The following is a 26,381-nucleotide window of genomic DNA, read 5'->3' as shown; positions in this document are numbered from 1 at the left end:
AGGCAGAGTGAGCTGAAAGAAGGTCTGTAAACCGAAGTAGAGGGCAGAGTTGTGTTTTTTATTTGGTTACACATATATCTGTGCATTTTCTTGGAAAGCTCTTCTTTAACGAGCACCTGGAAATGCGAGAGCGAATCAAAGGTCTGTGCAGCAAGATCAGCACATTTGGCTTGTTTTTCTGGATTGTAGGCCTAATGGTTAGCATTTTTTAACCAGCATCACAACATGTGCTTCTGTTGTGATGCATAAAGAAGGGCAAGCATATCGTATTGATTATACTGAAGTTCATAAAGTCAGCCATATGCTGCATTGAAGTTTTTCCAATAAAGTTTCTCATTTTGGCTGCTTTAAATAAGCCTATGGTGACACTATCCCCAAATGAGCAAGAAGATGTTGCTGTAGATTACAAGGCCTGTTAATCTTGATTTGTTCCTTGATTATGTATTCCAGATTTTTATGGGATGAGAGTTGTTGCAAACCCTGTGTGCTTGTGTTTGGGCCTGTGGGATTTGTTCACAAATGCCAGAATCAAATGATGTTTGAAAGACTCTTATGAGCTGGTTTATTTTAGTGAAAAATCTACAGCTTAATATAGTGTAATTAATGATTGTCTGTTCATATGATAACGTCTAGTTAAAAATACACATTACATGTTTTGTTAGTAGTATTTTGTATATTATAATAAATGAAATAAACTACCGCTCAAACGTTTGGAATTAGTAGGAAAACAGTCATTTTGTGAAATATTATTGCATTTTAAGATAACAATTTTCTATTTTAATATATTTAAAAAGTGAAATTTATTCCACTAATGGCAAAGCTGAATTTTCAGCATGAACCTTTAGAAATCACTCTAACATGATTTGGTGCTCAAGAATGGTGAAAACTGTTGTGCTACTTAGTATTTTTGTGAAAATCCTGATTTTCATTATTTTTTTAAATAAATTTAAAGGATTAATTTACTTCCACAGTAAAAATGTCCTGATAATTTACTCACCCCTTTGTCATCCAAGATGTTCATGTCTTTCTTAATTGGAAAGGAAATTTAGGTTTTTGAAGAAAACAGTCCTTTTTCTCCATATAGTGGACTTCAATGGGGATCAGCGGGTTGAAGGTCCAAACTGCAGTTTCAGCGCAGCTTCAAAAGGCTCTACACGATTTCAACCAAGGAATAAGGGTCTTATCTGGTGAAACGATTGGTGATTTTCTTTAAAAAAATAAAAATTGATTTACTTTTTGAAAATGAAATGTCACGATTGACCACACGTTGCGTTAGACTTTAAAGGGGTCCTATTATGCTTTTTCACTTTTTGAACTTTAGTCAGTGTGTGGTGTGTATGTTTGGGCATAAAAAAGATCTACAAAGTTACAAATCTCAAAGTCCACTCCAAAAGGAGATATTTCGTTTTTAAAAAATTACAATCCCTTTTCAAAAACTACAACGAACGGCTCCTTTGGACTACAACGATTGTTTTCCACATGCAATGATGTCACAACGCGGTCTATTAGAATAGCATCAAATTAAATCCCACCCACGGAAATTTGAATTGTTGGGGGGTGGATAAGATGGGGGACTACCCTAACGATGCAGCGCGGAGAGCCGCTTCAAAGAGCCGCAGCGCAGCGGGTATAGACACAAGCTTTGATTAGAATAGCCGATTCAGAGCAGTAACGCGCCGCAGACGTGTGCAGTACAGGGGGTCGAAACACATGCCGAAGCCGCATATTTAAAACGTAAGAATCACTTTAATCTAGCTTGCGCTAACAGTTGTACACGAAACTTGCTTCTTTGACAAGGGGTGTGGCAGTGCTGAAACACGTCTAAGCTGTTCGCCAATCGCAACGCAGTGGGACAACTAACCGGACCTAATCGAGTTATTTGTGCCAGGCTGGAAGAAATGTATTGTAATAATGTAAATTATGTTAAAAATAATGCGTTTTTCGAACCACCAAGTATGAAAGCATGTTCTAGTACACCCCCAAAACAAAATCAAGACTCTGTTAAAGAGCGTAATAGGACCCCTTTAACATTGTCTGTCATTTTGATGGACAGGGTTGCAAAAATTCCGTCATAATCTATTATTACCCGTCATTTTCATGTTTTAATTGTAATAACATTTAAATTGCTTTTATTTTTTTCACTTTTTCATTTTTAATAATGAACCTACAGGATGAGCATGTAGGCTTAGGCCTTTATTTATTTATGAAGAGAACAGAGACTCTGCGTCACTTTTTATGTTCAACACCGTACTGCAGTGACAAAGGAGGTCATTGAAAACTAGGCTAGGGCTGGGTAAACAAAAAAAGATTTCTTAATTTTAATAGATTCTAATTTTTATAAAGAAGTATCGATTCTTAAATCCCAATTGTTGCTGTTTCAGTTGATGAATGAACAGTACATAGTGTGCCTCCCACAAGACTAAGCTTTGTGCATTGTTACTTTTGATATAACACAAAGTCTCAGATTTCAAATTCTGTCCATTATCTTTGGAAGAGTAGTTTTACCACATTTAGTCTGGTTTAGTATTGTTGTTTAATAATGAGTTGTGGCACACCTTTTGCAATATTTATTCATTAAAAATACTAAAAGAATTGTTAATGGAACCCATTAAACAATAAACCCATTGTTTAGATGTTTGTGTGCATGTCCTTTTGGCCATGAGGTGCGTATATGCACATACATGAAGTACTTGTTCAAACACTTAATGAATCAAAAGTCATAGCGATTGAGGAAACGAAAGTAAGGGAAATTTAGCAAGTGATAGAGCAGCTTCCTCAGTTCGTGTTCATTCAGAAACTAGTACTATCATCGATTTGTGCAGTTTTAAGCAGCTTTACATTTAAACATACTCTGCGTTGTATATGAAATTTATTCAAAGGACGTTGACTAGACTGTAATTGCTTAAAATCCCTAAGCACTAAAACAGCTAAACTGAATATTTACCATTGACCACTGCAAGAGTGTGTTCTACTTTTTAGTTTCCTCTAAATCTATATTTAAACAACTCTTTCATGTGCTTTCACTTTCTGTTTGCGCTCTCTCCGTGCGTCTTTGCTGGCGTCTTCCTCTTCTAGTGTTTGTGTCTGTTGCTGGGGTTTACACATTATCTGTTTTTTGGGGTTTCTCACGTTCTGCTAACTGACCTTGACTGCCATCCGCCCATCCAGCGCTCAGTGCTCGGGTAGACAGAAAGATAACAGAGCATCAGATGACAAAGAGAGAAACTGCTGTGGTTAATGTAAGCCTGTTAGCAGTCACTCCCAATGAAGTGCTGTTTATTGTAAAAGAGGAAAGACTTTGATCTTGAGTTCTAATGCTCATGCCATTTGCTTTGGAGTCGCCCACACCCACTGGTGTGTTTTTCTCAAGTTTTTGAAGATGCAAATATGCATCCATGCTTCTATCAATCAGTTTTGTGACTTGCTGTATCAGAAATGCCCACAGACTTCTAATGAATGAAGAACTTTTAGCATCCATTGAACCCTTCAATTCCACAAAAGGCTCTTTATGGTGAATTTTTTTTTCTTCAAATTATTAAAATGTTCTTGATTGCTTTTGAATCTGTGATTGTGCGGTTGGAGAGCATGGCAATCACCTGTTAAATGTGATCCTGGACCACAAAACCAGTCTTAAGCGTGGGTATATTTGTAGCAATAGCCAACAATACATTGTATGTGTCAAATTATCGATTTTTCTTTTATGCCAAAAATCATTAGGATATTATGTAAAGATCATGTTCCATGAAGATATTTAGTAAATATATCAAAACTTAATTTTTGGATTAGTAATATGCATTGCTAAGACTACATTTGGACAACTTTAAAGGTGATTTTCTCAATATTTTGATTTTTTTGCATACTCAGATTCCAGATTTTCAAATAGTTGTATCTCGGCCAAATATTGTCCTATCCTAACAAACCATACATCAATGGAAAGCTTATTTATTCAGCTTTTATGACTGGTTTTGTGGTCAAGGGTCACAAATGTGTCTGAGTAAAAGAAGTTTTTGGCCTGATATCTGAGAGGATGAAAGTAACATTTTGTCTGCAATGCTAAACTGTTTCAAAAGCTGATATTTAGCCTACTGTCGTTATCAGTCACTATGGTTACAAGCCCTGCTCAAGGCTACTGTGAGTTTAGGTGGCTTTTGCACTGGAGGAACATTGTCTTAGTTGCTATACTGTACCTTTTGGCAGAAGTGCCTGCTTTTTGGTGTGTTCACACTAAAGCCCACACAACTCTCCATCCTCCAGTTGTTGGTGCTGTTGAATGCCTGGCTTAAATGACATTGCTGTTGGCTGGCTCAGTCCTCTCAGAGTTCCTGCTGGCGGTGTGAATGCCGGAAAATGGCCTTAAGGAAAGCTTTAGTCCTCATGGGACCACCCCAGTGGCTAGTTTTTTGAGTTTCTAAAAGCACCTGTTTTGAAAGCCATTTTTGAGAATGTGATTCACATCACTTGCCTGATCATATACAGACAGTACTCTAGCCATTCCTGTATACAGGACAATTTAAGAGTCATCTGATTGTCAGTCCCCATGGGATTTAATAAATGGTTGATGGTTTTTTTTTTGTTGTACTTTTCATTTACACTCTTAAAAATAAAGGTGCTTCACAATGCCATAGAAGAACCTTTTTGTCTAAATGGTTCCATAAAGAACCTTTAACATCTGAAGAATCTTTCTGTTTCACAAAAAAAGGTTCTTTGTGGCAATAGAAGGTTCTTTAGATTAAAAAAAGGTAAGAAAGAGATTGACTGAATGGTTCTTTGTGGAACCAAAAATGGTTCTTCTATTGCTGTGAAGAACCTTTTAAAGCACCATTTTTTTAAGTGTATGCACACTGAAAATTCATACCTATTATGTAATGTCCACAGGGCACACAGCCACAGAAATAATGAAATTCAATAATTGCTTTTTTTTCCTGTATGTGGTTTATCTGAATTTTTTTTGAACATTTATATTTTTCTTAAGGCAATACTTAATTCATCTGAGACCACCAACATGTTCATGAATATGTTTTTTTTTTTTTAATCAGCAACAGTTACTAAGAGTTTTATGGGGAAGGAACAGAGATATGCTGAAATTTAGGAAGTAGTCCGTTTAGGGTGTGTGTGTTTGAAAAAAATTTCTTACGCTCATATGTATGTGATCAGAATACAGTAAATATAGTACAAACAGTAAGATTTTGAAAGGAGAAGTCCACTTCCAGAACAAAAATTTACAGATAATGTACTCACCCCATTGTCATCCAAGATGTTCCATGTCTTTCTTTCCTCAGTTGATAAGAAATTATGTTACTTGAGGAAAGAATTTCAGGAATTATCTCCATATAATGGACTTCAATGGTGCCCCCAAGTTTGAACTTCCAAAATGTAGTTTAAATGCAGCTTCAGAGGACTCTAAACAATCTCAGGCAAGACAGAAGAGTCTTATCTAGCAAAACAATCAGTCATTTTCAAAACAAATTGACAATTTATATACTTTTTAACCTCAAATTCTCGTCTTGTCTAGGTCTGTGTGAACTCTGTTTTTTTCCGGGTTAAATACGGTCAATACAGTTAGGGTATGTCAAAAAACTCCTGTCTCGTTTTCTTCCCCAACTTCAAAATCATCCTACATCCCTGCAGAAGTACCAACCCAGTGTTTACAAAGTGAACATGCAAAGAACATCAAACGCCCTTTACAAAAAAAAGGTAAAACAGTGATGTAGGGTGTAAATTATCAATTTGTTTTGAAATTTGTTTTGATAAGACCCTTATTTTTCAGCTGGGATCGTTTAGAGCCCTTTGAAGCTGCATTTAAACTGCATTTTGGAAGTTCAAATTCGCTGGCACCATATTAGTCCACTATATCGAGACAAATCCTGGAATGTTTTCCTCAAGAAACATTATTTCTTTACAACTGAAGAAAGAAAGACACGAACATCTTGGATGGCAAGGGACTGAGTACATTACCTGTAAATTCTTGTTCTGGAAGTGAACTTCTCCTTGAAGTATTATTGCAGTTTAGTGTGTTTTCTATTTTAATCTCTTTTCCTTTTTCTTTTTAACTCATTCCTTTGATTACAAAGCTGATTTTTCAACATGATCCTTCAGAAGTTATAATATGCTGATTTGGTGCATTGTGCTGCTTAATATTTTTGCACAAACCGTGATATATTTTTTTCAGCTGTTTTCGTGCATGTCTCTTTAAATGCAAATTAGTTGCTCCTCCCCACCCCCTTTCCCAGAATAGGGCTGTGCCTTTACAGCTCGTACCTCAGATACTAAAAAACATCTGTTTGGTTTTGATTATCATGTATATCATGCTGAAATCATGCATTTTAAACCATATTAGTTTAAACGTCTGATATAGGGTTTTCTGAGCGCACACATCTGAATCATGCACGCAGAAAGCGGCTGTCACACGGCATGTGAGTACTAAACTAAACCTTTTCATATCTTATTGCGCTTAAACTGTAAAAACACAAAGGATTTACAAAAACAGTTGGTTATGTCATTACAAATATGTCATTAGAAATGGTACGCCGTTGACGCTTGTGAAAATACAATGATAGCACAGTGGGTGCAAACAGATTGAGGGGCGGTAATATTATAATAAGATCCCCTTTGTACATCACGGGGGGAGCGAAATCTGAACGGCTTGTTTTTTCACATGCTTGTAGAGAAAGACTTACCAAAAAAAATTTACTTAGTTGTTCTTTTTCACGTTTTCTGGGTTGGTAGATACACCAGGGACCTGATTGTAGCACTTAAACGATTTTTAAGTCCGATTTTTATGATATGTCACCTTTAAAGGGGTCATGACATGGATTTTTTAAATTATTTTAATATATTCCTTGAGGTTAAGTTATAATGTTAATAAAGGTTTTTGCACAAAACAAAACAAACAAACAAGAAAATAAATATGTGGCAAAATAGTTATTTTCAACCCTCATTCTGAACCTCTCTCAGAAACAGTTTTTAAGGCCATTCAACGCCCCCTCACCATTTCATGTTTTGAGTGTTTTGACAACATGATCAAAATTGTCATTTCCAGACAAACCAATCAGCTGCAGTCAGATCTAGTACTGCTTCATCTCTCAACGTGAACTCTCCATGACATTGTGCCCCGTTTACAAAACAAAATACAAACCGGTATGCCATTAAAAATAAACTATCCATTTGTTCCTTACGCTGGGATCCTTCTGTTATCTGTACAAAGATGCAAACGAGCTGTTTAAACCAAACGTGTCAAACGAGCGTTCTTTCACTCTATTTGTCCTATTGATGACAGACTCAAGCGTGTGGACTGTGTCAGAAAGTGAACGCACATCTGTATGCGCTAATTAGTGTTGACAAGACAAGATTTTCATTTGCTTTTGACGTAACACAACACTCGCATTCAGCATATTCAAGTGTCAGCCGTTAGCAACTGAATGCGAGTGGGCGTGGCCTATGGTGATGTCTTGCTATAGAGGTGGAGTTTATGCAAATGACCGGGGCTAGGTGAGATCACCTTGCCCCACTGGATCCAAAACGAGCTGTTTTTGGAGCTTGATTAATTAAATGCTTAGTTTATAATGAGGACATCTTTTGATTTCTTAACGTGATTTTTCGTGTCATCACTCCTTTAACCCTTTAACTGATATCTCTACCGTACGGTTGAGATAACTTTGATAGGGAATAAATCTACCAAAAGGAAGAGAAGAGAGAGCAACTTTTCCACAGCTATACTGCCCCATCTCTGTGTCTGCTGTTTCCACGGAGGGATGGGAATTTCAGGTTTTTCAAGTGAGAGCAGCAGTTTATAAACTTCAGTCAGTCACACAGAACCGAGATTGGTGCTGGTCAGTCATCAGATAATAGGGTCAAACAAGCAATTAAGGAAGTAGAGATGAAACCATAAAGTTGTTGTGAACAGGGTAGAGGGTAAAGAACAGAAATATAGCAAAATATATGAGAAATGCAGAAATGTTTAATAATAATAATTATCCGAATCATGCGTGACCGTACGGTTGATATGTCAGTTAAAGACATGGTATAGCATGCATATTGCTTTACGGCTATATATATATTATACAGACACTTAAAAATATTTTTTCAACTTTGTGCACCCTGAAGGTTATGAGATGTATCCAAGATACTAATAGAGTTAAAGGAATGATTATTATTGCAAAATAACTCATGAAATAGTTCTTTGACGTTAAATCGAGATTTACCATGGACTGACATCTCAACCGCACGGGGCAGAGTTTAAAAAAAAACATAAATAAAAAAAAAAAAAGGCTATTTATTAGATGTCTACTAATAAGAATTTAATGTTAAATATTTTTTTCATTTGCTCATTCAAGCTTTAATACTAATTAAATCAGTTAATTCTGCTTGTTGCGTCTTGTTAAATCTTTGCGCAAAAAAATCATTTATCCTGAAAGAGTGAATGCTGCAGAGGACAAGTGATTAAATCGGAGCGGTTAAGAGAAGGAGACATTCTAAAAGATTCCCATAGGAACAAACGGATTGACTGAACAGAGAAACAGACCAGCCCGAATCAGTGAAGTGAAACTAAGTTTATACTGACGAGACTGTAAGGATGTGGAGTTTATTTAGAGAACTAAGAATGATCTAGATTTAAATACATACATAGATGTGGCCTGGGTATTTGTATATGAGCTCATATGGTTTTTTTATGACTGTCAGTATAGAACTGATAGAACCACCGTGGTGGAATATTTCTTAGTAATGAATATTGATTGTTCTGAGCTTGTATCTATATTTCATGCTTCATTTCAATGTCATGGTTGTGAAATGAGCATTTATAAGAAATGTTTGTGAGAAGGTGGTGGCTGGAGGAGGGGCAGCGGCAGATGTCAAAGTTCAGGGCAGAGTCCTGATTAGCTTATCTGACTATCAGGTTCATACAGCGGTCAGTTTACCCAAACTGCTGATGACGTAATGAAGCAACTTTGAATATTTTACTTATCCATCTATCTATCTATCTATCTATCTATCTATCTATCCATCCATCTATCTATCTATCTGTCTATCTGTCTGTCTGTCTGTCTGTCAGGGCACTTTTATCTGCTCTTGTTTCATTTCTGTATGCATCAGTGTGCATGCCAGTGTTTTAGATCTGTTCCAGTTGACTTGAATGAGTAAATCTCTCTTGACTGCTCACTGTCCACCATGCTGTGTCTGTTTGTTTCTGCCTCTCTCACTCTTTCTGTTTTCTCCCTGAGAATAAATCACTGATAGAGGCTGGCCATAAAGCTAGTGCGAGAGCAGAGAGAAGAGTGTTTCTGTCCTGCTTAAGCCTATTACAGGCTTACCGAACCAAGCGGTGCCTCTTAAGCACACAGAAAAAGAGAATGACAGACAGTGAGAGACAGATGTTAAGTTATTCATCTGAGAGTATTAAAAAGGTAAAAACACTCCATTAAGCTGACAGCTCAGAGCCAGGTATAATTATCATGTATAAACAACACTATATATTATGCTGTATGATAGCTTTGTGTGATGGACGGATTCAAAGTTGTTATTCATGATAATCTTACGCTCCAGTGGGCTGGAGTAGGATTCATAAACGCAAAATCAGTTATGTGTAAAAGAATCATTTAGACTTAAATCAAAACGATTCATTGAAAAAATCCATCTTATGGAACAGATTCTGATCCTTGATTCTGATTGGCTGAGCCACGTTCTAAACCAGGGGTGGCGAACTCCGGTCCTGGAGAGCCGTAGCACTGCAGAGTTCAGCTCCAGCCCTAATTAAAACTCACCTGCCTGTTGCTTTCTAGTAACCCTTCAGACCTTGATTAGCTTGTTCAGGTGCGTTTGATTAGGGTTGAAGCAAAACTATGCAGGGCTGCGGCTCTCCAGGACCGACGTTCGCCACCCCTGTTCTAAACTGTTGTAAATTACTCTACAAACATATACCTTTGTTTACGCTTGTGTGTTGTTTAGCAACCACTTGTAACCACAACCGTTTCTGAGGAACTACGTTGTTTGGCGGAAGAATAATGTTTCTATTAATATCATTACAATTTATTTGCTCCGTTTTATTTTATGAAACCTTACTATGCATATATAAGCCCTGTGACGCCGTGGTTTACAGCGAATTTATAACAGCTAATGGGCTTCGCGTCATGCCTAACGTCACCCCTTAGCTGTTATAAATTCACTGTAAACCACAGCTTCCTGAAGCTTTGCTTTAACAACCTATATACAGCAAAAAAAATGTGTTTTCTTTTTAAAAATGCTACAATATTTCAAAATCTATTTATTTACATAAATTTTCTACCAATATATTTTTTGGCCATTGTTTGTATATTTTTGAAAATATATTTTAAAAATAGTAAAGCAATTAAAAATACATTTTTCCCTTCATGTATTTAAATCTAAGAAAATACATGTCACATTTGAAGAAAACCTTGTGAATATATAACACATTTGAATAAAATTCAGCAAGGAACATACTAATATAAACATTAAATTATAGTAAACCTAGTTTTGTTGAATGCTATTCCGTCCACGTTTGCATTTAGTCTTAATGTGGAATATTGTATGATTGGAAATGTATTTCTTGCCCCTGAAATACATTTTTAAATACATTTTGGTATGTGAAGGTTGAAAATAAATATGTTTTCAGTTTCAAAACTATATTTAATTTAGCATTTATTTAAAATACATTAGAGAGAGAGAGATTTTTTTTATTTAGTCAGTACATGACTTAAATTCAGTGTTATTATAGTATTATTTATATACTATTACAGTTTTTAATTAATATTTTACATTTTTATTTATATTTTTATTTAATACAGTTTTCATTTTAATATGAGTTCAATTTTTTTTTATTTATGTGCTTTAGTCATTTTTATATTATTATTTTTTATATGAATATGTTAATTTTTAAATATTAAATATTCATTATTTATATTCATTATTTATGAAATTGATCAAATTAAACAATAAAATCTAAAACTAACTAATAAAATCAAATCTAAAACTAACTAATCTGGATTATATTTTAAACTGGACAAATTGGATTAGAATGCAACAAATGCATGTCTGTACAAACCTGTTGCGAATCCGGTGCAGTTATTAGTGAATGACATTCACATTCTGCTTTGTGTTTTTTGAATCCTTTGGTGCAAACGTCTAGTAAAGGTCACGGCGTTTGCCATTTGGACTGAGGGAATGTGGAAGGCCTTCAGGAGATTAACTTACCGCAAGACAATCTTCCAACAGCACTGAGGATGATAATGAAAGCAGTACATGATCCATAAGCTTTTGTGATTAGCGCCAGCTTCCCAGACGTGTCGCTGGTCTCCTAATCTGCCACCAGACATCAGTAGGTTGTAATGCAGATTGACTGTGATGCCCATATGACAAGATCTACCTCACTTCTAACTTCACTCTATTGTATCCTATTTGGTGTTGAAGTACACTGAGTAGGCCTCAGTGGGTATTACAGTTGAATGGTTGTGAATGTGTAGTACAGAGACTAATATGATGCAGTTTAAAACATGTATAACCAGACACAGTCTTGACAGAATACCTCATGGCAAATTTAACATCCCGCTTAGAGAGAGAAAAGTTTTGTGATGAGAGCGTGCGCTCAGGGACTGTGGAAAAGTTTTATATAAACAGTTTTGAAATGGGTTTAATATGCAGATTAAATTCAAGGCATTTTAAAGCTTCTATATATAATTTGTAGTCATATTTCTAGTGTAGCTTGTTGTGCTAGGTACTTGACTTCATATCTTTACTTACAAGAGTCAAACCCTACAGCTTTTATTTTGGTGAAGAAATTCAAAGAGACTTTTAAAGGATTAAAAAATGATACTTCTGTCATTAATTATTCACCCTCATCTTCATTCATTTTGGAACACAAATTAAGATATTTTTGATGAAATCCGAGAGCTTTCTGACCCCCAAAAAATCATTATTTTTGTTTTCTTTGCACACAAAAAGCATTTGAGTAGCTTCATAACATAACGGTTGAACCACTGATGTCACATGGACTATTTTAACAATGTCCTTACTGCCTTTCTAGGCCTTGAACATGTCAGTTGTTTTGCTGTCTATGCAGGGTCAGAAAGCTCTCGGATTTCATCAAATATATCTTCATTTGTGTTCTGAAGATGAACGAAGGTCTTACGGGTTTGGAACGACATGAAGGTGAGAAATTAATGGCCAAATTTTTATTTTTGGGTGAACTATCCCTTTAAGTTAAATGATTGTATAACTAAAACAGCAGCAAAAGCCTATAATGCTTTGAAATGCATGCACTTTCTTTTGATTATATGTATGTACATGCTCCGCTTAAGGGCTGTTTTAGTCCTCTTATCCCAAGCTCATAAAATGCATTTTGTTTAATCCCCCTCTACATTTTTTCCCGTCCATCTCTGTCTCTCTGTCGTTATCTCTCTCTTTTGGCTTGATGTAAACGGGTCAACACTAGAGTGCTGTCCTGTGCGGCGACAGCCAATCAATTCTGTGTTGGTACTGTTGACTGTGCGGCTCAGCCAATCAGCTCTCTGTCACCGACAACCTCCTGCACACACTGCCATTGGCTGAAAGCTGGACTAAACTCTGGGTTGAGAAGTGGTCTCAGTGCTCTGTCTTATTTAGATTAAAAGTGTGAATTAAAAATTAATGTTAAGGCATGAGAAGGAGAACGAGTGCCTGCAGCATCAAACATCAATGATTTATCACAGTAAAGTATCTCATGTCTCACGGCGGGAGCGGAAGAATTGAAGTTGTTTTTCAGCAGTTGGGACTAGAGGGTGATATGGGCTCACAAAATATACATGAGCATTTTGTGGTGAAATGACAGCAGGTGTGTGTGTGGGTGTGTGTTTGCATGCCTTTACATTTGCACCTGTTCCTATAGCTCTTTCAAATAGGCTACAACCACACGGTGTAAGTTTGCATAATACATAGAGAGTATCACGTGCCAATTAAAAATGTAATGCTCTGTAAGTCTTGGCACAGTCTGGGGAGGGTAGGGAACTGAGAAGAGAGACATCTCTCTTTTTGTTGCTCGTTGGTGTGCATATGCTAAACTTAATGGTTTCTAAACGTCCAAGGCTACTGGTGAAAATGCTTATGTTTTTCTAATTGAATTCTTTATGTTAAATTATAAGAATCCATTTTAAAGGAGAAGTCCACTTCCAGAACAAAAATTTACAGATAATTTACTCACCACCTTGTCACCAAGATGTTCATGCCTTTCTTTCTTCAGTTGTAAAGAAATTATGTCTTTTGAGGAAAACATTTCAGGATTTCTCCGTATAATGGACTTCTATGGTGCCCACGAGTTTGAACATTCAAAATGTAGTTTAAATGCAGCTTCAAAGGGCTCTAAACAATCCCAGCCGAGGAAGAAGGGTCTTATCTAGCGAAACGATCAGTTATTTTCCTAAAAGAATTGACAATTTATATACTTTTTAACCTCAAATGCTTGTGATGTCTAGCTCTGTGTGATCTCTGTGTATTCCGGTTCAGTACAGTTAGGGTATGTCGAAAAACTCCCATCTCATTTTCTCCTCCAACTTCAAAATCATCCTACATCACTTTTTTACCTTTTTTGGTAAAGGGCGTTTGATCTTCTTTGCATGTTCACTTTGTAAACACTGGGTCGGTACTTCTGCAGCGATGTAGGATGATTTTGAAGTTGGAGGAGAAAATGAAATGGGAGTTTTTTGACATACCCTAACTGTCTTAAACCGGAATAAACAGAGTTCAAGCAGAGCTAGACAAGATGAGCTTTTGAGATTAAAAAGTATATAAATTGTAATTTATTTAAATAAAATAACCCATCATTTCACTAGATAAGACCCTTCTTCCTTCTGTTTAGAGCCTTTTGAAGCTGCATTTAAACTTGTGGGCACCATAAAAGTCTATATGGAGAAAACTATATGGAGAAAATTCCTGAAATATTTTTCTCAAGAGACATAATTTCTTTGCAACTGAAGAAAGAAAGACATGAACATCTTGGATGACAAGGGGGTGAGTAAATTATCTATCAATTTCAAAAGCTGTCGTTTTGGCAGATTGGCTTCAGTATAAGCTGTTTTTAGACTAACAACAAAGTTTTGAGTTCTGAAACTTACAGGATGTTTTTATTGTACATTGACCGCTAATGTGTCAAAAGATCAAGGCAATTCGGTTTCTCATTTCATCACCGCTTTAAGGCAGAAACTTAAATATTTCTTCTTCATCATAACATCATCAAACATCTGTTTGATTTTGAAAAACAAAAAACAAAACAGGTTTAAATAATAATAAAAAAGAATAATAATAAATAAAAACTTCAGATTTTCGTTGTGGACCCCACTCCATGTCTAATATTTGTAGACACACACTGAGCAAAAAAAAAAATAAATAAATAAATAAAATAAAATAAAATAAAATAAAAAATATATAAATATCCTTAAATAAGCAAAAGAGTGCAAAATGAGACTTGTTTTTAGAAAACATGTCTTGAATTCCTTGAAAAATCTGTTTTTCTTTAAAAAGTTTAATTAATATTCTAAGTAACGTCCAAATATTTGCAATAAGGTTTTTTTTTAAAGGATCTAATGTTAAACAAGGCTGCATTTGTTTATTAAATTTATTAAATAAATAGTAATCATATGAAATATTGCACTTTAAAATATATATTTTAACAAATCTGTATTTTTGTTATGTTCTCCAGTAAAAGAATAATAGAAATAGTAATAGAAGCAAAATTGTGCAATAATCATTATCATAATGAGAATATATACATACAGTATATACAAAAACATTGGATTTTTGACAGAAAATACTAATTTTATTCAGCAGTGATGCATTATATTGATATAATGTGACATCTTGGCTTTCACATAATATTAAGAACGAAGAAGTTTTCAATATTGACAATAATAAGAAATGTTTCTTTCAGCACCAAATCAGCATATTGATTTCTGAAAGATCATGTGACGCTGAAGACTGGAGTAATGGCGTAATTTACAATTAAAAATATAATTTATTCCTGTGATGGCAAAGCTGAATTTTGTGTGTATATATTGGTACTCTAAATTGTATGCTGTGCACACAAATACACAAAAAAGGGTCTGGCTAGTTGTCATTGGCCCTTATTGTATGTTTACATGCTTCAGTGGACCATACAGGTCATTGTATTGATTAATTCTTCCAACGTCATAGCAACTAGCCTTGCTGTTTACACTATAACAGTGACGAGGCGTTGAGCAAAGTGAAGATGTGCCACTATGTACACTTCCTCAGTACTTACTCTAACTGCAGTACACAAACATCTAATGCTGAACGAACAGACTGTTAATTCTTACTAAAGCTAATGCTAGCCTTTCCTGAGTGTTAGCATTTGGGAGCATTAGCTGAGATTACCTGGGGTATGTGTATTGTAGGCTAATTCTTTAGAAGCTAATCAGAGTGTGGAGGAAATCACGTGATTGATGTGAACGTTGATTCACCTGCCTTTGTTGTCACAATAGTCTTACGTCGTTTGCCTAGTCGAAATAACCTCTACTCTCTGGCATCATAACATATAGTACATCACTAAAGCGCTCCATTCAATACATTTTTTAAAGAATTTACAATTTAAGTATGTACATTTTACTTTAATGCATTTAGCAGATGCTTTTCTCCAAAGCGACTTACAAAAAAACAACAGAGCAATTCATCAAAGAGCCAACAATTGTTGTAGTAAACAATGCCAGATTTATTAGACAACTAGATTAGGAAACCAATAAGAGAATAAATAAAGAGATTTTTTTTTTTCATTTGACTACATAAAGAGTTTATTTGCAAAAACAGATTACTCTGTTTTTTGTTTTTTGTTTTTTTTTTAATTTTCAAAAAAAATTAATTATGTTATCATGTTATCATCATTTTTAGCTAATCAAAATAACCCAACTGCAGTTTGATTGAGATTAATTGGAATGCACAGTGAAAAAAACATGATTTTTTGAAAATTGTTAAATTGTTAAAAATCTGATTTTTTCAAATGAACTCTTCATATATACATTAATATACATGCACATTGATTTTAATGCAAAAATGATAAAATATTAAAATATTTTACCTTTTATATATTTAATATTTTCACATACATATTGGTATATGTTAATATTAATTATTAATTATATTTATATTAATAATTATTATATTTACTATAACTGTTACTGTATTTACAGTGACTTATTATATTTTCTTTCATTATATTAATATAAATATATTAAAATATTAAAATATGAGTATATGAAATTGATTATATTAATTTGTAACTATATGAAATTGGCATATATAATATTTACAAAAAATATGCACACACATACACATACATATATTTAATGTAATAAATTATTTAATGTAATATTTATGTAATAATTGTAATGATTTATTTTAAATATTAATGTAATACATTATTTAATGTAATATATATTTTTGTATATTTTGATTTTAATGCAAAAATATAAAAATAGTGAAACATTTTGTTTTTTTATATATTTAATATTTATACGTGTTATTAATATAATGTATAAATATTAATTATATTGATTATTATAGTACAGTATATTACATTTTATATCATATTATATTATTCAATGTAATAAATTATTAATGTCATATATATTTTTTTATATTAATGTTATATATATATATATTGTGAATGATTTTAATGCAAAAGTATTAAAATACTGAAATATTTGACATGTTTTTATATATTTAATATTTATACATACATGTTATAAAATACACACACATGCATATGTATTTAATGTAATAAATAAAAATGTTTTAATTATGAAATAAATTATTTAATGTCATTTTTTTGTATTGTTTAATGCCATGTATATATTTTCTGTGAATGATCTTAAGATGTAAATGAAATATTTAAGGTTTTTATATATTTAATATTTATACATACATGTTATTAATACCATATATTAATTATATATATATATATATATATATAATAAAGTTGATTATATATATATAGTTTGTTTGTTTGTTTGTTTGTTTGTTTTTTCACTTTAAAATACTGACTGAAGACCCTGATGGTTTTGCATTTTGTAGGTGGCTGTCAGACTGCAGTTTTTTGGAGTGCTGTTCCATTGATGGACACATTTCCTCAGGATTAGTCCTAATCTACTCCGGGTGTGTTGACGTGGAGGTAGTTTAAGGTAATGCTGGTGCCATTTGATATTTATTTGACACAGTGACTGGCATTACCAAAACACTCAAAAAGGATAAGGAGATATAAGACAACCTCTGTACTTTAACTAGTAACCGTAAAACCTGCTGCATGGGACCCAATAACCTGGAATGTGTGCGCATGTTTTGTGTGTGTGTGTGTGTGTGTGTGCGTAAGAAGAAGATATGTGATCCGGTGACGAAGCTAGACAGTATGGGTAACTGAGAATCAGCAGCTATTTGACCCCTGGCACATCACAAACTGCTAAAGGTTGAAGTTCATGGTCGAAAATGCCTGTATGTTTATCTGAAGCGGTGTGAAGAGAACGAAGGAAACACTAAAGAAAAACACTGATCATGTATCCAAATCAAATGAAGAATACAGTCACATGCTTGTCCATAATGAAGCAGAATCACTTTCAGTGGCTTGACCCGCACAGACATAATGCTGCAAAGACATAATGTTAGATCATTATTCTCTTATTTGTGTGCCTGCCTGCTCAGTATACAAAAAGTGTATGAAAAGTGCATTTTGCCCTGAGATTAAGCAGGCTTTGGAGAAGAAAAGACACACAACACTTCTCAGGGACGGTAGCAACCTTTCATAAGAACTGATCTATGGTCCTTCTGCTCTTTGTTAGTCTTATTATGGCTGTAAATCAGTCTCAGGTGCTTCTGTTTGATTATAATCAGTGTTATCTCACTTCCTGAGTTCAGCAGTTGAGTGTGTGCAAAAAAGCTCCATTTAGATGCGGTCACGGCTATGCAGTGTTTGCTCTGAGGGCTTCATCCTCCACAGTGAGAGGTTGAAAGGGTTGAAAGGAGCAGGGGTCTCAAATACCTGTCAATCAGAAAGCAGTTTCAAGTCATGTTACGTCAAAACAAAGAAGTTGATATTATTGTTGCGCAAAGGCTGATGCTAATGAACTACTTGTAGGCTACTTACCTTGAAATAGTTGAATAAAGTCATCATTTTTGTTGTCTTTGTGCACAAAAAGTATTCTCGTAGCAATTACAGTTGAACCACCGATGTCACATGGACTATTTCAATGTCCTTTCTGGGCCTTGAATGTTTCAGTTGCGTAACTGTCTATGCAGGGTCAGAAAGCTCTCGGATTTTATCAAAAATATCTTCATTTGTGTTCTGAAGATGAACGAAAGTTGTACAGGTTTAGAACTACATGAGGATGAGTAATTAATGACAGAATTTTCATTGTTTGGGTGAACTATACCTTTAAAGCGTTAAAAACCCCAGTGTGTTCCGTAATGTCAGTGGTAAACTTGAACAGATGCAGTATATTGACTGTAGCTTTTCTACTTCAGCTGCACAAGATGAGAACACATTTTTATCATTTCTTGGGTCAAAGAGTCAGAGTGTGCAATATATTTTCTTCTCTCCTACCGCGAAACACTCCCTCTGACTGGATGGGCTTAAAGCCGCAGTAAGGACACTTAATTGTCACATAGCCATAACCTTACCCTGAAAAAGTTGTTAGGCATTTACACGACCACACGCACTGACTTTTTTTATTCTGCAGACCATAGACGATATTTTGAAGAATGTTAAAGAATGAAAGCATATCCTACATTAGTGTGTTTTTTTGTTGTTGATACAATGGAAGTCAGTGGTCACCCAAACGGGTTGGTTACTAAAATTATTCAAAATATCAGTAATACTTTACAATGAGGTTGGATTAGTTAACATTAATTAACACATTAACATTAACAAATGCATTGCTCATTGTTAGTTAAAAATGCAACTGTTCATTGTTACTTCATGTTAGCTCAGGTCAACGAACTTTTGATTCACCAGTGCATTAGTAAATGATGAAATTAACATGAACTAAGATTAATAAATGCTATTCAACTAATGTTAAAGGGAACATCGGATGCAAAATTCACTTTTACATGGTGTTTGCATATATATGTGTCTTAGCAGTGTGTGAACACAACCACCCTGCAGTGATAAAAGCACATTCACTCCTTTTTTTTAAATCTCAAAAAAAACCTAAACAGTCTCATTTATCAAGCCGTTTGATTTTCTGAGCAGTATGATGTCATATTGTTCAGGCTCCGCCCACAACCGCTGACAGACTGTTTCATATGTGACCTAGGACCACAAAACCTTAAAGCAGAAGTCCACTTCCAAAACAAAGATTCATATATAATGAACTCACCCCCATTGTCATCCATGATGTTGATGTCTTTCTTTCTTCAGTTGTAAAGAAATTCTGTTTTTTGAGGAAAACATTTCAGCATTTTTCTCCATATAATGGACTGATATGGTGCCCCGATTTTGTGAAAATAACCGATCGTTTTGCTAGATAAGACCCTTCTTTCTCGGTTGGGATCGTTTACAATTGCATTTGTGATTGTTTGAAGCTGCATTTAAACTGCATTTTGGAAGTTCAAAATCGGGGCACCATATCAGTCCATTATATGGAGAAAAATGTTGAAATGTTTTCCTCAAAAAACATAATTTCTTTCCAACTGAAGAAAGAAAGACATGAACATCTTGGATGACAATGGGGTGACTACATTATATGTGAATCTTTGTCTTGGAAGTGGACTTCTCCTTTAAGTAGCAAGGGTATATTTGTAACAATAGCCAAAAAAAACATTATTGATTTTTCATTTATGCCAAAAATCATTAGGATATTAAGTCAAGATCATGTTCCATGAAGATATTTTGTAAATTTCCTACAGTAAATATATCAGAAGTTTTTGATTAGTAATATGTATTGCTAATATCTTAATTTGCACAGCTTTAAAGGCGATTTTCTCAATATTACATTTTTTTGGAACCCTCAGATTCCAGATATTCAAATAGTTCTCGGCCAAATACTGTCATGTCCTAACAAACCATACATCAATGGAAAGCTTATTTATTTAGCTTTTAGATGATATATAAATCTCAATTTTAGAAAATTTACCCTTATGACTGGTTTTGTGGTCCAGGGTCACATATGTAGCATATTTCTGCCCTCGGCCAGTTGTACACTGTCCGCCATTTTCTCCGTGCTCGAGCAGCTGTAGCGACAACAATGTCTCGTAAGCAGTGCAGGTGTTTTGTAGTTGCATGTAAAAGTGAACATAAGAGTCTTCATTTTCTCCCAACATCAGAGCCACTGAGGAGTGAGGACACAGTGGATTCGCCTTGTTTTTGATGGTAACGTGCCACCAAATACACAAAAAACAAAAAAGAGGGATGGAGTGAGCAGTAGCTCATTATCATTTAAAGGTAAAAAGGGTGTTGTTTTACACAACCATTGAGGAACTTTAAGCAAAGTACGTTACAGACATTTCATGAAGACCCTAGAACCATACCAACTTGTGGAAAATGGGCATCCAATGTGCTCTTTAACAAATGGAGCCTAATGGTATCTTTTTGAGGCACATAAGAGAGCTATCCAGGTTTGGAACAAAATAATTGAGTGTTAACAATGGCAGAATTTTTGTTTTTTCATTTATTGGTAATGGATCAGATCAGAAATAGTTATTTTGGAGTGGCACTACAACTTTAAAGTGTGCTATGTACAGAATATATCATTTATGCCCTTTGAAACACACTAGAAGATGGAGATCAGCATGCATGGTGCTTTTGTAATTACAAATGTGTTTTTAATGCCCACATGTTGTGTGTTTGAAAACAGCCAGTATTCAGATGGATTCTAAATGAGCACAGATTAGACTGTCAGTGAAAGTGCTCTCTAGAGTCACAGCTACTCGGTCAAACCTGAATAACCAGTGCAGCGTGTGTGTGGGTTTATAATAATAGGGGTATGTTTATTTATTTTATACTGAATGTGTGCTTGATATTCTGTGTGATATACATTTTTGCACTGATTTCACACCAGATTAAATTGTGGACTCACAAATTATGTTCTTTCAGTGAAACCCATTTAGAGCTGTCAGAAAAACCTGAATAACCGGTGCTGGTTGGTTTTTTTATCTTAGTATCTTTGCTTAGTAGTGTTCATACAATTGTGTGTTTGAAAATAGGCAATTGTTTGGTGTCATTTTTTTCAAGTAATTGCTGAGTTTTATTCATTTCACATGAGCGCAAATTATTCCTTGTCAGATTGTTATTGCGTTTTTCACTGTTAATATTGTAATCAGAATTACCTGAGCTGCTATACTGAACCCAGTGGCTGTTATGTCGAAGTAATCGATCACAACATTCACTCCGGAGAGACTTAATTACAGCTTAAAATGTGATGTTAGGTTTGTATGATTTCAATATTTGACACATTTATCAAATATGTCAGTATTTAGCACAATAATAATGCATTACAGTGTCTAAATACAAGGCTCAGATTGATGATGAACATCACGCACAGCTGATTTGAATATTTTCTTAGGAATTTCCACACTGGATGCTAAAAATATACCTCACATATCAGTTTACTGTTCAAAGAGAGCTATAAATAATCGGAATGTAAACACTGTGGCCCTATGAAGTTTGGGGCAGGACAACCTGTTTGACAAAACAATGGCAGATGGGATAGCCTGTTCTTCTTTTTTTTGGTGCCATTAGTGAAGCATAAATTACATTGCTTTAATAGACTACTAAAATAGACGATTGTAGAGAACCACTAGTGCAAGTTAAAACGAAGCATTAACAACTGAAAGAGAGACCGGAACTGTTATCTGGATCAAAACTGAATCTGTTGGAAATCAGATATACATAAGGCCAGACAAATCAAGTTTTTTAAATAACAATCCAGATTGAGCCTTTAGTCAAGCTCATCTATGAAAGGTCAGAACTGAAATACTGACTTCACGGTACAATCTTTTGTGTTTTTTAAAGACGCCTCTTCCGTGCACCAAGCCTGCATTTATTTGGTCCAAAATACAGCAAAAGCAGTAATGTTGTGAAATATTTTTACTATTTACAATATTTGAATATATTTTAAAATGTAATTTATTCCTGTGATCAAAGCTAAATTCTCAGCATTATTATTCCAGTCTTCAGTGTCACATGATCCTTCAGAAATCAATCTAATATGCCGATTTTCTTGTTAAGAAACGTTTTATTATTATTATTAATATTTAAAACAGTTGAGTAGAATTTTTTTTTCAGGATTCTTTGATGAATAGAAATATCTAAAGATCAGCATTTAGCTGAAATAAAAAGCTTTTGTAACATTATACACAATATATACGCAAAAATATAGAAATCAATACTTTTACTTAGCAAGGATGCTTTAAATCGATCAAAAGTGATAATAAAGACATTTAAAATGTTACAAAAGATTTCTATATCAGATAAATGCTGTTCTTCTGAACTTTCTATTCATCAAAGAAACCTGAAAAAAAAATCTACTCAGCTGTTTTCCACATAATAATAATAATAAATTCAGCATATTAGAATGATTTCTGAAGGATCACGTGACTGGAGTAATGATGCTAAATATTCAGCTTTGAAATCACAGGAATAAATTACATTTTAAATATATTCAAATAGAAAATTATATTATATTTCTAAATTTTACTGTTTGCGGTATTTTGGATCAAATAAATGCAGGCTTGGTGAGCAGAAGAGACTTCTTTAAAAAAAAATTAAAAACCTTGCTGTTAAAAAAACGTGTTCCTGTGTTCCTCTGTACACTGTTGCTCTGGGAATTTAGTAGGTTGATGGGTCGATGGCACTGTCTTTGTTTGGTGCAAAAAGTTTCTTTTAAATTGCTTTTACCTGTTTTAAATAATATCAGGTGCTAAAACAGGGAGTGTAAAACACTGTGCATTTACTGGTAATAAATTGAGGGTCCGGTGATTGTTCTCGAGTTTCCATCTGTTTGGTACCGGCTCCCAGGCAGGAGAGCAGACAACATTGTTCATTAGTCTTAATTAGGTCCTTCTCTGTTAGCTCTGCCTCCTCTCTGGCACTTTACCCTCACGGGTCCTTGTTACCATGCATGTGTGTGTGAGAGAGAAAGCAAAGATGTAAAAGATAATCTTGAAGGTCCTCGTTGGCCTATTTGTGTAAGCATGTAAAGTTTGACAAGAGTTTCATACGTGGGATCATGTCCTATGGGCCCTTGTTACTTTCACATCCTGTGGGCCCTTTTCAGCGCACCTGAAGGTCACCTAAAGGTCAGGGTATTCCCTTGTGTGCGTGTGTGTTTCTAGGTAATGCCTCCAGTCCACTGTTGACACATAAACGGATCCACTGGTCACAGTTGGATATATATTTGGGCTGCCTTAGTGTTTAATCATATTATGATTTTAACGCAGACAATAAAATTAATCAAAGTCTGTCAGCTGTCAGTGCTGGTATAGTGAATCACTGCTGACTTATGCAGTTTCATTATGTCTCAGAAGTTCAGCCAATTTCTGTGAAACACTGTCACATCTATCAGAGTTGGAGGCATCATTTTTATCACTAACCGCATTGACCTTGGCCCTGAATGACTCTGGCAGTAAGGATTCACAGAGGTAGATACAGCCCTGATCATAAGTCAGAATGCAGTCTCTTATGCTCAACAGGCTGCATTTATTTGAAAAATAAATAAATACAGTAAAAACAGTAATAAAATAAATTATTGTTGACTGGATTTTGAGATGTGGCCGTTACACTCAGAAGTAGAGGCAGATGAATATGAGCTTGCATGAGCGCAGTTTAAAGGGATAGTTCACCCATCCCCCCCCAAAAATTCTGTCTTTAACCTTTTTTCGTTATTAAAAACAGGAGAACCTGAAGTTTCAGTCTAGCTAATAAAGTCCCAATTTTTGTCTTTTTTAAGAATGAATGAATTTCCAAAGTTGTAAGAAAATCGCAAGCAGCAATTGGAGGTTGTTTTACTGTGTACTCAAACAGAAACTCTTGAAGGTTTTTTTTTTCTGTAGAAAGTTGTATTTGGGTGTTTTACACTTCAAAATAAAATTTTGTCTACATATAACGTTCCCCATGCAAGTTATAGGCATTTATTACAATATTGTTATAGGAGCTTTTCAGTGAAAAACAGGTTTATTTAATTAACTGACAATATGTGTTCAAAAATGTTTAGGAAGTAAAGTTTCAGGCTAGTTTTGAGAAGCAATTGAGAGGGTTTTGTTGTGAAAACCTGGCAACCATGTTCAGAACACAAATTAAGATATTTTTGATGAAATCCTTTCTGGACCTTGAATGTGTCAGTTATGTTTCTGTCTATGCAAGGTCAGAAAGCTCTCGAATTTCATCAAAAATATCTTAATTTGTGTTCAGAAGATGAACGAAGGTCTTATGGGTTTGGAACGACATGAGGGTGAGTGATTAATGACAGAATTTTCATTTTTGGGTGAACTATACCTTTAAACAAACAGATTGATTAGAGACATCCTGCATATGTCACCAAAGGGAAGTCTGTTGTTTTCACTAAAACATCCAGTAGTGAAATTTTGGTGAAACATTATGAGGTCAAAAACAATTTGAAAAATGACAGTTATGCATGAATGAATTGTTCACAATAATATACATGTAGAAAATAGACAGTGGGTGGATTTTCATTTCATGCTGACTTTAATGTATATATAATCAAGGCTTGATTTTAGTGGTCTTTGATTGAAATGATTGAAAATGGGTATGTAACACATTTACACGAAAAATAAATATTTCCTTTTGTGATAAACATGGAATTGAGTATATTTCAGACTGTGGTTTCCTGGCCATGTAACCTCTTCACTCGGAATCCCTGCTGAGATAACTGAAGAGAGGAAATGGGGATTATTCTCTTCTTTTTTTCCAGATCAGGCTTTTTGCGGCATGATTGTGTGTTTCCGAGTTGTTTTGCAAACCAGGCCCACTAGAGAGCCTTATTGAAATTCAATAGGCCGTGAAAATGACATCTATGAGGAGATGGGGCCCTTGTGAACCAGCCCTTTCCAAAGTGATTTGTGTTCGTGTGGCTGCATTTGTGTGTGTGTGTATGTAAGTGCATACATCTCAATGTGCACTAGTGTTCTCAAGCATTGAACTGTAAACCCTCTTTATATGCGAGATTGGGTAAAATGGTAAATAAATACAGATTTATTTCCATTCACTTACATTACTCTCATAGAGACATATTCTCTCTTGATTATGCTTCTTTGCAGGTAGATGTTGAAAATTATGTAAGTTAAGCATATAGATTCTGATTGATTTAGAAATGGCAAACAAACATTGCTTCGCAAAATGCTGTCAGTGTGTAATACTGCTACAGTATAAAAATATTTAGAAAAATAACCTCATTTTGTGTTTAATTCTCACTTGTGTGCATTTTGAGTAGGCATAGGTTATGATAATCGACCATCATGGCCCACACACATGCATACACACAAAGAAAAATAGACATAAACTGTTCCAAGTCAAAAGACCAAACAATTAAAAATTCTCTTCAGAATTCATAGAGCACAGCCTGGGGATGAAAAAACAAATCATGTTTATTATGTGCACACACTAAAAAGGTTGGACAGTCTTTTAGCACCAAAACCTCAGCTGTCTCTCTGTCTGTGTTTCTAGAGGCAATGTGTGTGTGTCGCTGGCCCCTCTGCTTTTCAGTTATATAAGAAGATTAACACGCTGCGCCCTCCCTCTCCTGTAGCACACACACACTCACACACTCACTCACTCCCACACTCACACAAATCACTCATGCACTCATTGGCACTGTTCCCTAGTCTCTTCAAATAAAGTTCATTTCAGGTGATGAGGGGAAAACCCAAAGAATTTGGGACCCCCCTTTACAACAGGGACGTGGGCAGTTTAAAAGCAAATTGGGAATGTAATTCCTGATTTTAAATTTAATTTGAATTGATAATGAATTTGATTTTGAACTTACGCTGGTACAATTAAAATGAACTGCATTCTAACAAATGTACATGACTGCCCTTGTGCAGTTAATATATTTCATACTCCAGTATGAACATGTTATCATACACAACATAAGAGGTATTTCCAGAATAAGAGTATACTAAAGGGGTCATGAATTGAGAAACCAAAATTCCCTTGATATTTTGACATATAAGAGGTCATTGTGCTATAAAAACATCCTGTAAGTTTCAGAACTCAAAACTTTGTTGTTAAACTAAAAACAGCTTATATTGAAGTCAATCTGCCAAAACGTCAGGTTTAATGATGTTCCAAACCAAGTCAGTAAGAACTTAGTCCTTTGTTCACTTCATTGCACCACAGATTTGTTTATAAACAAGGCACAGTTTGACGAGGGATTTTCAGAAAGATT

The 26,381-nt window shown here is 34.7% G+C and overlaps 1 protein-coding gene across 2 annotated transcripts in view; it reads left to right on the top strand.

Moving 5' to 3' along the window:
- The window catches only part of stat5a (signal transducer and activator of transcription 5a), a 101,863-nt gene that overhangs the window by 5,184 nt on the left and 70,298 nt on the right, over nt 1-26,381 (top strand). The window contains exon 2 of one of the 2 annotated variants that reach the window (XM_051097917.1): nt 17,065-17,171. The exons of the other annotated variant lie outside the window; for it this stretch is intronic. The gene's annotated coding sequence lies outside the window, so the exon portion shown is untranslated. The remainder of the gene's footprint in view (nt 1-17,064; nt 17,172-26,381) is intronic. 2 annotated transcript variants of the gene reach the window in all.

This window comes from Labeo rohita, chromosome 3 (genome assembly GCF_022985175.1).
Source record: "Labeo rohita strain BAU-BD-2019 chromosome 3, IGBB_LRoh.1.0, whole genome shotgun sequence".
Classification (NCBI taxonomy): domain Eukaryota; kingdom Metazoa; phylum Chordata; class Actinopteri; order Cypriniformes; family Cyprinidae; genus Labeo; species Labeo rohita.
The sequence above is the reverse complement of the archived record's forward strand: the minus strand, read 5'-3'. Positions and strand labels throughout refer to the sequence as shown.